The sequence below is a fragment of the Lactuca saligna genome, chromosome 7 (genome assembly GCF_052625555.1).
Source record: "Lactuca saligna cultivar CGN05327 chromosome 7, ASM5262555v1, whole genome shotgun sequence".
NCBI classification, from domain to species: Eukaryota; Viridiplantae; Streptophyta; class Magnoliopsida; order Asterales; family Asteraceae; genus Lactuca; species Lactuca saligna.
In genome coordinates, this window is record NC_136423.1 from 130,271,232 (window position 1) to 130,287,115 (window position 15,884).

The window sequence follows — 15,884 nt, forward strand, 5'->3', positions numbered from 1 at the left end:
GCTAGATCTAGGGTTTGAGAGCTTTGGATGATTATTGCATGTACAATTAGATAAACCTAGATCCAAAGTTTAGGGTTTTGCATGTGCACCATAGGAATGATGTAGTGCTCATAACCCATCAGTGATATCAGAGCCTAGGATGGTTTATTCTAATGTATTTGGTGCAAAGTTTTTTCGCTTATAGCTGAAAATTTTTGTTTTTTCGAATTTAACCAGTTTCATGTCATGAACATGCTGTTCATGTCGTGAACCCAGTCTGACAACATGATTTCGAAAATCTTGCCTTAATTAGCTTTGGATAATTACCATAAATTGCTTTATTCACATAAAAATCAGATTTTTTTGTTATGGTAATTGATATCCTAATCAAATTAATGGATAATTGTCAAAATTAAGATAATTATTTGTTTTATTAGATAAAGATTGATTATTTGTAATTTTGATTTGAATTATCTTGTGAAAAATTAAATTAGGTCAAATTTAGATAATTCAAATTATTTGATTAATTTAATTATTTGTAATTTGATCTAGATAGTTTTGAAAAGTTTCAAAACTTGCGCTCAAGTTTTGAAATTTAAATTTTGAAATATTTAAATTCTAAATCCTAATGTTTTGAAAAACTTTAAAACTTGCCCCCAAGTTTTGGAATTTAAAATTTGATTAAAAGATTGATTTTTAAATATTAAATTCTAAAACCCTAGTACTTTGAAAAGTTCAAATTATACCCTTATGATTTTATTAATTAATTAAGGTGTATAATCAAAAGAGATTTAATAAACCCATAAAGTTTTGGTTTACATTTAATTAAATTAAAAGTATAATTTATTAAATTAGACCACCTAGTATTTTAATGGTGTAAAATACACCCTATACTATATATAACATTAAAACTCTAATATTATATATATATATATATATATATATATATATATATATATATATATATATATATATACCGTTAGTAGGCCTCATTCACGAAGCTGGTCTATAAGGGGTGTTTAAGGAAATTGCCTATAAAATGACGATTGAATGGGTATCAACTCTTACCCACCGCACTCTTGACTAGTGGAGGGTCGTTAGCCGAACAGGTTGGATAGGACGAAACCTTCCATTATAAGTATAATGAAGTACAAAGTAACTAAATTCTTTTACAAATATCCGAATCATAGTTACTTTAGGCAAAATGTGAAATTGTATGCTAATCCATGGAATTACACTTCATACCCTTGTCAAACGTTAGTGGAGCGTGTGTGGTTAACCGACACACTAATTTGGGGTTAAGATTGGTGGTGAAGGGTGGATCGATGTTTATCATAGATCAATGAAGCGTGTGTGGCTAACCGACACATTGATTAGGTGATAGTAGCATTGGGTGCACCCCATGATTCACATGGTTATTTCACACCTTGTTTGTGATCCTCGACATCCCAGTCGCAAACCTGAAGGGCATAATCGAGATTTAAACATGCCATTGAAAAGTTCAATGAATCTCAAAAGATCTAGGAGTTTCAATTCATTAAAAACTTAAACCTCATTTTTTTTTTTGTTTTTCATGGTGGAAATTGGTAAATCGTCATTTACCTACCTTGAAATATTCTGCAACTAGATTACGACATCCCTCTTCTAGGTTGTAGAGTATTGTGTTGGATCCTAGCCTTAATAACTCATTTGGGTGTTTTATTAAGGAGTCAATCAATTTAACTTGATTTTTCTCCCGTTTTGTAGATGTCTAGTTCTGACAATCATGGTCTTCCTGAATTCTTTGAAGATGATATTCCACGATATGATCGAGGAATAAGAGATCAAGCTTCACTTCCTCCACCTCCTCCAATTATTCTCCCTAACCCACAAGTTTGAAGGCTTGAAAAATTTAAGCTCACTCAAGCCCTTTTGGCAAGTAAACATGCAGATAGGAGACCTGTGTGTGCACACGTCTTAGAGATGAAGTCACACATTGACAGGTTAAGGATGTTGGGTGTCGAGATTTCAGGTGAGCTGGCTGTTGACTGGGTTCTTCAGTCAATTCTTGAATCAAATAGTGAGTTCGTAAGAGAGTACTATATGATGGAACACGACGTGACCCTAATTGATCTCACCTATTTGTTTATAGCTGCTGAATCATCAATGATTTGGCGTGCTGGTCAAGTAAATTTGTCTGGTGAATCAAACTCCCAAGATTCAATGGACACTGACAACATTGGAATTCCAGAAAGGACTAAGTATGAGATTGTCCCATGTAATGTGCTAAAGGAGTCCATTTGCTTTTATTGCCAAGAGAAGGGGCATTGGAGACGAAGCTGCCCAAACTACCTGAGAGATCTAAGAGATGGGAGAGTCATGGCATATGGCTCTACTTCAGGATCAAAGAAAAGAAAGTAAGCTTAAGGAAGAAGTGTGCTTAATATGATCATGAAGAAATGGATTTCAATAGCATAGATTCAAAGATCAGATTCTTGAGCTGCTACTTTAGAGTTAGAATAAATTGCTTAAGAATGTGTAATAGCATAGTTTTCAGTTGAATTGCATTATAAGGACAAGTTTTTCTGCAATAAAATAAATTTTTAGTTTTATCTTATTTATTTATCCTCGCAATGGCATGTGTGAAAATAGATGTTTGTATTTTAGCAATGTTGAGTTGGATATGATTCTTGTTTTGCTATTTATGGAAATGTCGAGAACTACCAAATAAGGAAATATTCTCATCGCCCGAGTTTCAATTGGACAGAAACTTGGAATCATGCAACATGTATTGTATGATGAATGAAAAACTTTCATATTTGGAAATTAGACTAATTCTTTGACAAAGTGTCAAGTGAAGGACTAGGAGATCAAGTACACTAGGTTGTGCGTTGATCAAGTTCACCACAAGAGTGATAAAGATATTCGTCGTTATTTACTAAAGTTTAGTAAATATGATTATACTTATAAGAATAAGTGTAATTATGAGTTGATTGGAAGAGTTTCAATGAATAACAGAACGAATAAGAAGAATCAAGTAGGTAGAAAGATAAAAGTTTCTCTATTCTAAGAAGAAGGGAGAGTACCTTTTATTGTGTTTTATGACCGTCTTAATGATTGAGAACCATATCACGATTGATCCTCTAAGTAAGTCTTAGTGCATTTGTATGTCTAAGAAGAGGAATCTAGAATTATGGAAATGGTTAAATCAAGAAGTCAATCATACTTCGTTCCAAAATCAAGTCTTAGAGTCATACTCCAAGATTTTGACTTGAGTGACAAGTCTTAAGTAGGTTTGTAACACTTATCAAATTTAGAATAAGAAAGTTTCTTATTCTTGTACATTTGAAATTGGTAAGTTGTGATGTATTGGATAAGACAAAGACCAACTAAGACCAATTGAGTGAAGTGTTAAACTTGATAAGAAGCTACACTAACTCTTGAATATTTGTTTTGTTAAGGAATGTTTCTTGACAAGAGAATCTTATATGTCAAGGAGTCAGTGGGAGTCTTAATGGTCTTGAAAAGGCTCAGGAACAAATCAAGAGTAAACCTAGTTGATCATCACTAGCATGTGACTTGAGGTTTATAACCTGTCATACTCTTATTTCTGTGCCATTCCAGTTGAGTTAATTATGCATGTGAGTTCTATGAGTTCTCATTTGAAGGCATAAAGACAATGCACCTTGATCTAAGGAAAGTACATTGATATGTAGGGGTGAGTTGCTTGGAAGACATAGTGGGCATTCATGCTACCATGAGGCAAGGAATCAAAATTGAACAAGTTCAGTCCATATGAGCTTGAATTTGTCGCAAACCTTGGTTTTGGCAAAATTCATATGGATAGGAAGACATACAATATAAAATCTAAGTGACATAAGGTTTTCCTCCTTCATGAAAATGGTTGTGAGGAAATGCTTTCACTAAGAGAGATTTTAAGGAGATAGCAGTTGTGTAAATTGTATTCTCAAATTCGATTATGATTACGACATCCCTATTCATAGTTCGAATTATGAGATTTGGCAATTAGTCTGAACATTTGGGACTTAGAAACATAAGTTCTGAATTTGTTTAGACACACATGTGAGTTTTCTAAGAAAAAGGTGTATGAGTTTAAGAAGCTTAGATAAAGGCTTATCAAAGCATCAGGTATTAGAAATATTGTCACACCCCAAAACCGGAACGGTGGAAATGTTCGGGGGTGGAGGACATCATGTTTAGTATCACAAGACATGCATCATAGTAAGCAAAGTAATGAACAACATTTCATTAGAAAGAAAGTGTTTACAATGTGTGTGTTTACAAACATAGAATACATAATCAAGTAACAAAACAAGACTTGGAGCTATACTGCTCCATCTTCTGAATTCCCAGCGCGAGTATCTGTCACTAGTTCCTTGAGAATACAAGTTATTTGAAAGAGTTTATCAGCAATTAAGCTGGTGAGTTCATAAGATTTTAGTGATGTAAGTAAGTTGTAGAAAGTTGTTGTAAAATGTAGTAGAAAATGTAGTAAGTTGTAAGTTCTATTTAGAAAAGTTCGCCTGTTCCGTTAGAAAATCCTATATTTCATACTTTAATAAAAGGTAATTAAAAGTGGCTCTACAATCCTTTCTATGAGGACTAAATGGATACAAGTTATATAAGACTTAGAGTAAACAAACAATCGATTGTGCGCAACTTCCCTAAGGCGGAAGGCACATATCCCATTGTCTGTTTGATCATTGTTGTATATAACCATGGTGTATTCACTTGTTACTCATGGAGTTAATTGTAATAGTTCCTTTATATTTGATAAAAATATTCTTTAAGAAAACCCTTATTTCTTATAATAAAATAGTGACCACAGTGATTAATTCTATAATCACTTAGTTTATACTAGATATATATAATCTAATATCGAATAGATAGTTAATTGTATGAATCTGCCCTAAGCCCACAACCAAAGAAGGAACAGGAAGTAAGGCGGAAAGCATACATCCAACTACCTATTAGGTATTAATGATATATAACCATGATGTATAAACGAAGGTATTATAGAGTTAATCACCTAAGGTCCTTTAAGTTTATACTGGTTCAATAAAATGGATTAAACCCTTTACTGGGAGGTTTCTAGTTTTGAATACCAAAAGTTCTGATTTGAAAAGTATGATTTGAACTAGAAAATTGTGCATTGACTTTGTGTCCTATGAATTGACCCATACATGGTACCCTTACGATGACTTAATGTATATGAAACATATATATATATATATATATATATATATATATATATATATATATATATATATATATATATATATATCTAAAATTGAATAGATGATAGACTGGGTGAATCCGTTCCAAGCCCACAACCAAACAAGGAACAGGAAGTGAAGCGGAGAGCATACATCCTATTATCTGTCGGATCCTATTGACACACATATATATATATATATATATATATATATATATATATATATATATATATATATATATATATATATATATCCTTTGATGTATATATTAAGGAATCATAAGGTTAGCATTATGGTCCCCTTCTACTAAACATATCCTTCTACTAAGGCATCAAATGTGATGTATGTGTGTAAAAATGTAAGTTTTCCCTAGTTTATAACTATCTTAACTCGAAAATAGTTTGTATTTTGACTTTCAAGTAGTAATGTCACTTTATGAAAGAACTGAGAAAATGTAAGTACTGTAGTATTATAAATGGTACTATTGCTGTACTGATTGCCTTAAATTGGTTATTAAGGTATAATGTGATGGCTAGTTCCCATACTAAACGCTCTACGTGTCAAAAGATTCTGGGAACCAAACGCGACCTCTGCAATCAATTGCAAGCCGTGAACATCCACATTAAAATTATATGATCATGTATACCCAATATAACTATCACCTTTTTTTTAGAACAATGCGTTAGTGATTCATTAGTATAGTTAGATCCTATAAGTGTTCCATGCTATAGCATCTTAGTATGTTCTGTTATCGTATCCTAGTATGTTCTTTCTGTTATCGTGTATTGTATCTTCCTCCATGTTTCTCTTTATTGTGTATTCCCTTATGTCATCGTGTATTGTATCTAGTATGAACTGACTCTCTATACTATACCCATTATAGTTTACTAGTGTTAAACTTGAACTGTTGTTGAAAAGACTTGTTTTACTACTAAGTTATGCTTGTACTTTAAAAATGGAGTTTTGCTAAACTAAAAAGTAACATAACTTAAATTTTTTTTTGAAATGTTTTGATCACTTATAAAGACATAAGAAACCTTTTGAAAGATGTTTATAACAAATAATTACACAATTATCAATTGTGTTCAACTTGTATTCCCCCCTTAAAAGCATTTAAACAGTTTAAAAGGTTGATTATGGGGTATGAACTCACCTGATGTGGGTGATTCAAACTGGTATGCGTGTAAGGATGAGAAGCTCCACGAATGATTTCCCGAGACTTAAGAAGTCCTAAATGACATATATTGACATAAATATAGGGTTTGGAGGTAACCAAAGGCAAGGAAACACCTCACGGGACTAGGAAACACTTTGACCAAGTGTTGGAATCATATGTGATTGGACTAAGGAGTGTGGAATGGCACTAACATGAGTTTAATACCATGGGTTTATGGCCAAAGGGATTTTACGGCCGTAAACTTATGGTCAAACATGCATAAGTGGTTTTTTAAAGGTTAGGGAAGCTTGAGGGACTTTTGATCTACACAAGGATGAGAAAGATCCACTCATAGGAGAGTGTTGAGGTGTTTACGGCCCAAGGGAGTTTACTCTTGGCCATAAACTCTCTAATTGGTCACTTTTTGGGTCTTAAAGGTAAGGTGTCTCGAGGTTTTAAGTGTTCTAAGGTTAGGCAAGAGCCTAGATGTGTTTAAGGTCCACAACTTGACCATATTTGGAGTTTACGGCCAAGGGTGTTTACTCTTGGGCCGTAAACTATCTAAATGATGGGTTTGGTGATGTTTTCAAGGCTCTAAGCATGATTCCTAACTAGATATCAAGTGTAAGGAAAAGTACTTACGATAAAGAGGCTTGAAATGATAGATCTTGGCCAAGAACACTAGTGTGTGTTCTTGGTGTTCTTGGTGAAACTTGAAGATCTAGAAAATGGGACGATTTCATGGATGGAATCATGTATTGACACTAGATAATGAGATGTATCAAAAAATCAAGGAAGAATACTTACAACTTTTGAAGATCTAAGATGAAATGTTGGATGATACTTGAGAGAGAATGGAGAAAAATCGGCCAAGGAAAGAAGGAATGCGAAAAATGGCCAAGAATTACATATATAAGAGTGAGTTTACGGTCGTAAACTCTAAGTGTTGTGGCCATGAACTCATGGTGGTGATGGTTAAGGCTTGTATGATGTCCAATGGTTCTAGCAGGTACTTTCTAACACTTATTCCTTAAGTGTACTAGGCTCAGAACACTCAAACAGGCTCCAAATTGTGCTAAATGATAGTAGGAGTGAGTCTGTCAGTGAGTTGAGTTAACTGACTGAGCTTTCAACGCACAAATTTTTAGATTGTCACAAATATGAACTTACGGAATTCAATAAGCATTGTCTTCTGGAAGTTCAATTGTTTTCTGAATACATGTCAAAGCTAGTGGGAGGATAAGTGTTATGCTAATAAGGAAATAATCATTGTCTTAGTGGGTGCATGATTATTATTTTAAGTATTGCAAGTTAGCAATATTAATTATAGAAAAACAAAGATTCAATTTGAAAAGTTGCAAGGGTTGAAAAGTTGTTTTCCTATAATTAAGGGAGAGAATATTATACTTCGTTTCAAAAATCTAAAGCTTAGATCGAGAAATGTTAACAAAATTTAGTCAAGGATACATAGCACGTTCTCAAATTTGATTATGATTATGACACCTCTCTCCATAGTTTGAATTGTGAGAACATGACTAACAAAATATTATGGCAAAAGACTGGTAAAGTATCACGTCTTTATGTAAGACATTATGCATTATGTTCCATACATTTCGAGTATAGGCTCGATTGCGTATGCTATAATATTTGACCGTTCTAAAATTTTTCCAAATGCCTAGTGCATTAAGAGGGAAAAGGGACTAGAATCAGTTTTGACTAAAATAATTAAACAACTATCAAAGGACGATTGAAAGTTCGCTAATGATTGGTCGCTTGTGAGTAGTTGGAAGTATAGTACTGGATGGATCATATTGACATTATTATGAATAGATAAGATTCTATTAAGAATGAGTTGTCATATGGCAAATATGGAAATGTTTCCATATTGGGAGTTGGAAATTAAGAATTTATGTCTAGATTAGAAAATTTTATGCAAAAGGATGTTTAAAGGAATGTACTTTGAGTGAGAGACATCACATCTATAGAATTGTTTTGTAATAATTTATGATAGAGAACCTTGTAATTTCATTGACCAAGTCTTGGTGACTTTTGTGCCATGACTTTACGAAAGGGTCGTTGCATAAAATGTTTGAATCTAACATATTCTAGTAGTGGCAAAGACCTTGCGTTCTTACACTAACGATGAGGATTAGGAATTGTGAAATGAGCATCATTGAAAAAGTTTTCAATTGATCTATTTGACAAAGCATGGTCCATAGGAAACATAGTGTGCATGCTTGGTGCATGGGACAACTATTGTTGTAATTCAAGTAATAAGTTGATTTTCTGAAACAGTAAACAATAAATAATAAGTAATCAATACGGCGGTTAAATAAAAATGTTTTCTTTACACTCAAAATTTTTGGGGCCATATATGATTAAGTATTATTATTGTGTTTAAATTTTGCATGTTTTGACTTCCAGAATAACTGGGTTATTCGAACCTCCACAGTCAGTCATACGTTGGAAGTAGGTATGAAGGAAGACTGTCATGAATATGTCTGAAGATTGTTTAAAGTGTTTAGACATAGCACAAGCTTGCTGCAGAGTTCATGAGTGCTTTAATTAGATTAAAGTATTGGATTAAACCCACACTCACTTGAATCGCTTCATGGATTTTATTGCAAGTGATTGTGAGACGATAATACTGAATATTCTTGAAACCGAGACGTGTGAGTTGTTATTTGCTGGTCAGTTGCACATTGATGATAAGTAAACGCACCAGTAACTTGGTGTTATAAAACTTATTGTTGTATGTGATTCGATCAGTAGGTGCAAGAGAGCGTTTGAGTCAAAGTTTATCCATTCCTTTTACCCAAAGTGGGATAAAAGCGATATCTTTGGGCCCCTCGATGATTTAGTGATGACACCTAAGCGCTTGGCCAAGCCGGGACTAATTTGATGTGTTCAATTGTAGTCTGTTGTCAGTCATCATAAATCAGATGTCGGGAAACAATATAGAGAGAATGATTAAAATCCATGTCTCGTGTTTATATGATATCTTGAAAATGGAGGAATATGTGATCCCTCATCTAAAGGACACACATATCTGATAAGATCAGAGTTGACAACAGCTTTTGAAAGCTACGATTGCTGATTAGGTTCTGAAGTTATGCAAAATAGTTATTAGACTTATCCAAGTGGGAGACTGTTGGATTAGTGTCTAAGTCCATAACTATTTTGGTATGTACTTGACCCGATTATGAGCATGGTCCTTTTGGGTTGCCTTCACCATAGCAATATGTAGGATGAATTAAGAAGAGAAAGGTTTGATTATGATTTATTAATATATTATGAGAATACTATATTAAAGGAGAAATCATATTTTTTAATTAATATTAGTCAAAAATTAATTAAGAATTAATTTAGTGGTTAAAAGAGATTGATTAAAATTAGGGGACTGGAGTTGTACTTATAAGATAATTGCAATTGGGCTATGGATCACCTAAGAATAATAGGTTGGACGAATCCTATGGGAAGCCCATTAGGAATTCGTCCAAGGGATATTCTAAAGCGGTCCATGGGCTGCTTAGGGCCTAAGTAGTCAGATTAGGGTTTCCTAAGTTCAAAACCCTAATAGCCTAAGTATATAAAGAACCCCTAAGCCCCAAAAATGTGGCTATCCTTTAGAGAGGGTTTCTGGACGTCTTTTGGGTGCTTTTCTTCTTCTCTTCTTCATCCAGTTGCTTAGTGGTGTTTGTGACTCCATTAGAGGTGTAACACTTGAGGCACTAAGCTTTCTGAAGCCAATTACAAGAAGGAATAGATTGTAATTTTTACATAATAATCAAAGGTAATATCTAAACCCTAATTCCGTTCATAGTATGCTAGATATACGGTTTGAGAGCTTTGGATGATTATTGCATGTATAATTAGATAAACCTAGATCCAAAGTTTAGGGTTTTGCATGTGCAACATAGGACTGATGTAGTGCTCATAACCCATCAAATATGTTGCGGGGGCAATAAATACAACGAACTTTAAATGACCATCTTTGTGTACATATTTCATACTGGCAAGTATGGAATGCTAAAATTTATGCCCTAAATCTATTGCGATGGACCCATGAAGAAAGCTTTCAAAGACTACCTTTATACTTTTACAACTTGGAGAAGAAGAATCCAGGGCGGTTACACATATAAAGACGAGTGATGACAACAAATTTGAATACTTTTTCATGGGTGTCTATTGCGAGGTGATACACTTTATATACCTACTTATTTATATTTAATACCCATACACATGCGTTCGCTTTAGTTAGATTATTAATTACTTTTTAGGTTCAAGTGTTTCAAAGATGTTTGCATCCTATTATTATCATTGGCAGTGCACCTTAAACAGAAATACTTGGACATCATGTTCCTAGCAGTAAGCATGGATGGTAATAACCAAATCCTCCCTATTACACTTTGTGTTGGGAAAACTGAAAGTGGAGAGTCATGGACTTGGTTTTTATCAAGACTCATAGAATGTATTGGGGGCATGCCATATTTGGCTATCATACCATATAGAGCCAATTCAATTGAAATAACCATTCAATCTGTTTTCCCGAATGCATATCACAGACTCTATTGTTACCATTTTTTTTGATGAATATGAGAGAAAAGATCGGCAAGCAAGAGAGAATATATATTTTGTTTTGGGAGGCTGAAAAGGAATATCGATATTCTGATTTCAAAGAAAGCTTGAGTAGGTTACGTTGTGCACTAAATGATGATTGTCAGACATTGCTCGATAGAATTGGTATTGAGAAATGGGCAAGGTCGTGTTTCCCTGTAGTTCGGTACAATATTATGACATCAAACAGTGTCGAGTTTGTTAATGCATTATCAAGAGACGCAAGGAAACTACCAATAACAATGTTGATCGATTTCTTTTGAGCAACTATGCAACAATGGTGGTGCTAGCGACCTAATGCTGGAGGTAAGTGTTTTCCTATATTGTAATAGTTTAGTGATAATTATAGAGTAATTTACAGTGCATGACAATGTATACATGAATGTTTGTTATAGCTGAAAGCAAAAAAGATGTTACTGAGTATGCTGAGAAGGTCGTCGATAGGAGGATCAACAAATCCTATGCTTTTCGGGTATACCATATTGATCAAAGCAGATATGAGGTGACTGATCAAATGAAAAATGTGTTGGGTTTTGTACAAACAATCCTATGTGTGCATGCAACCCTAGAACTGGATCTATGTTTTCACTATAAGATACACAACATTATGAAAACATAAAGAAACCCTAATACTAGCATATAAGTAATCATATTAACATAAGAATAGGTTTATAATATTACCTTGATTGTTATGTAGCAATAACAATCCCAAATCTCCTTGTATTGACTTTGGAATGCTTAGAGTCACAAGTGTCACTCCTCTAATGGCTTACAAACACCATAAGCAAGAGGATGAAGAGGAGAGAGGATGGAGGCTACCAAAAATGTGTAGAAACCCTAACAAGAAGCTTAGCCACGTTTTTTAGCCTTAAGGGGTCTTTATATACTTGGGCTATTAGGGTTATCTAACAAGGAAACCCTAATTTGGATGCTTAAGCCCTAAGTAACCCATAGACTCCTTTTATCAAGCCCATGGACGATTTCGTTATGGGTTTCCCATTAGAATTCGTCCATCCCTTAATACAAGGCAATCCATGGCCCAAATTGCAATTATCTTATAATTACAATTCCAGTCCCTTAAGTTTAATTAATCTCTTTTAGTCACAAAACTAATTACCAATTAATTATTGACTAATATTAATTAAACAATATGATTTCTCCTTTAATATATTATTCCCATAATATATTAATAAATCATATTTAATCCTTTCTCTCCATAATTCATCCTATCAAGTTGCTTTGGTGAAGGCAACCCAAAAGGACCATGCACCATCGGGTTAAGTACATACCAAAATAGTTATGGACTTAGACACTAATCCAACAGTCTCCCACTTGGATAAGTCTAATAACTATTATGCGTATGACTTCAGATCCCGATATGCAATCGTAGCTTTCCAAAGCCGCTGTCAACTCTGATCCTATCAGATACGCGTGTCCTTAGATAAGGGATCATATATTCCTCCATTCTAGATATCGTTTGAGATATGATTTTTAATCATTCTCTTTGTACTACTTCTCGATTTCTGATTTATGACGACAGACTAACTGAACAAATCAAATTAGTCCTAGCCCGGCCGAGCATTTACGTATGTCATCACTAAACCATCGAGGGGCCCAAAGATATCGCTTTTATCCTACTTTGGATAAAAGGAACGGATAAACTTTGATACAATGCTCGCTTGCACTTACTCACCGAATCACACACAACAATATGTTTTATAACACCAAGTTACTAGTGCGTTTTCATATTATCAATGTGCAACCAATTAGCAAGATACAACTCACACATCTCGGTTTCAAGAATATAAGATGTTATCGTCCCACCAATCACTCGTGATATAATTCATGGAGTGATCCAAGTGAGCATGGGTTTAATCCAATGCTCAAATCATATTCATAAGCACTCATGAACGTTGCAGCAAACATTTGCTTATGTCTAATACTCTTCTTAGACAATCCACACACCAATTCACGATAGTCTTCATTCATATCTACTTCCAACATATGAACAACTGTGGCCCGTTTGAATAATTCGATTATTCTTAATAAACTCAATTATTCTGGAAGTCAAAACATGCAAAGTGAAACACAAGAATAATACTAATCCCATATGGCCTCAACCCTTTGAGTATAAATAAAACTCCTTTTATTTATCACCATATCGATTACTCATTATTTGTCGTTTCGGGTAATCAACTTCTTACTTGAATTATTACACTTGTCCCATGCTCATAGCATGCACACAATGTTTACCTATGGTTCTTACTTTGTGGAATAGACAAGTTTCACACATTTCCAATCATTCTCATTTCACAACTCCAAATCCATTTTCATAAGTGTAAGAATATCAAATTCTCGCTACTTACAGAATATGCTAGATCTTAACACTTTATGCAACGATCCTTTCATAATGTCACTGCACGAAAGTCACAAAGACTATTGCCAATGATATTACAAAGTCCTCTAACGGAGATTGTTACAATACAATTCCTTAGATATGATGTCTCTCACTCAAAGTACATTCCTTTGAACATCCTTTTGCATAAAAGTTTCTAATCTAGACATAGATTTTCAATATTCAATTCCCAATATGGACACGCTTCCATATTTTCCATATGACAACTTATTCTTAATAGAATCTTATCTATTCATAATAATGTCGATATGGTCCATTCAATACCATGCTTCCAACTACTCACAAGCAACCAATCCTCGTCGAACTTTGGATTGTCCTTTGATAGTTGTTTAATTATTTTAGTCAAAACCGATTCTACTCCCTTTTCCCTCTAAATGCGCTAGACATTTGGAAAATTATAGAATGGTCAAATATTAAAGCACTTGCAATCGATCCTTTACCCGCAGCGTATGGAACACGATGCATAATGTTTTATTTGCTATGTTCTCAAAATTCGAATTGTGAAAAGGAATTCCATAATCATAATCGAAATTTTAAGAACACACTATGTACCTTTGACTAAATTTATTAACATTTCTCAACCTAAGCCTTTAGATTTGAAATGAAGCATAATATTCTCTCCCTTAATTATAGCAAAACAACTTTACAACCTTTACGACTTTGCAAGGTATAACTCTTGTTTTCTATAATTAATATTGCCAACTTGCAATACGTGCCTTAATAATCATACAATCATAACATTTATGCTCCCACTATCATGATGATTATTATAAAAACATAACACTTATGCTCCCACTAGCTTCGACATGTATTCATAAACATCTTAACTTTCAGAAAAACAATACCTATTGAATTTCTTAAGTCCATGTTTCTAATACTTAATGCTTTGATAATCTTTTATCAAGGCCTCTTAAGCTTATACACCTTTGCTTTAGATAGTGTAACACCCAAAGTTTCGAAGACTAAGAAGGGAAAGAAAAGCCCCAAATTAAGGGCCGACTCGGCGAGTCCGAGCGGGATCCGGGTCGGGGAGTAAGTGACCGACTCGGCGAGTCGACCAGGGTGACTCGGTGAGTCTGGTCTGTGCGTGGAAAACCCTAAATTTGGGACTTGGGGCCTATATAAATGTCTTAATCTTCTTCCTAGGGTTCCTTACTGCCTCTTTAGCCCTGGATATCAAACCCTAGCCGTCATATCTCCTAGTTGAGCCTTGGAAGGTGCTTTAAAGCTTGGAAAAGGAAGAAGAAACTTGGAGGAGCAAGAAGGAGCTATAGATCTGGGATTGTGAGTTCATTTTGAGCACTTGGAGGTAATAAACTAGTTCCTGGACCCTTTTTGCACCTAGATCTATGTGTGGTTGTTGGGGCTCTTTTGCCATAATGTTATTATTTTGGGTGAGAAGCCGGATCTGGAGTTGCTACTTCAGATTCAAGTGTTTTAGGGCCTGGAGAAGCATAAAGTATCAGCCATTGTGTCGATTTTGAAGTCCCTTGGCCTTACACCCTAGTTAATGGCGTATCTTGCCTAGATCTCCTGCTCTACACGTAAAGTTTGCAACTTTACGTAAGGAATAGACCTTAAAAGAGTGGATCTACAGTTTGGAGTCCGTGCATGACTCAAAGGTCCTCTGCATGTATGAAGAACCGAATGGACTCGGCGAGTAGCTTGAAGATGAGGAGGGACTCGACGAGTAGGATGAACAACTCGTCGAGTCGGATGAAGTTAGGCATGGAATCGGCGAGTTGGATGAACAACTCGACGAGTTGGTTGAAGATTGTCTAGGACTCGGCGAGTCTGTTCTTGGACTCGACGAGTCAGATCGCGAAACCCTAAACCCTTCGAGTCGAGACCCGAATCAGTGAGTCGGGTGGTGACTCAGCGAGTTGGACAGGACAGGAATTGGACCTAGTTGGACTCGACGAGTCATGGATTGACTCGGCGAGTCGAGTCGCGAATAAGAAAGACTCAGGGCATATGAACTCGGCGAGTCAGTAGATAGACTCGGCGAGTAGGGTTGACCCGGAAGGTTGACTTTGACCAGGATTTTGACCTTGACCAGATTTGACCGAGTAACCTTTGGAGGTCAGTCGGACTAAGTGTTATATTGATATTGGTAGCTTGAGGAGCTAGTGGAGCAGCAGTTCGGAGTCAGAGGTCAAGTAGCAGTCAAGAGGATTAGCAGCATCAGTTCAGCAGTCTCAGGTGAGTTTCCTTCCAGTAGGGATGGGTCTAAGGCCACAATGCCGGCCCATCCAGTTAGCAGTAGTTTCCGGACTTCAGCCCGATGCAGTAGTTAGTATGTTTGATGCCTTCGTGGCTCAGACAGGATTTATGTGCTATGTTTTATGTGTTATGTGTTATGTGTTCCGGGATACGCCCCAATGTAGTATGCAGTATATGTGTTCATGCTAGTTGATATGTTATGCTATGCTATGTTCAGTCAGTTTCCGGACTTCGGTCCGATGTAGGGGGCAAGGCCCCAGTTAGTCCGGACTTCGGT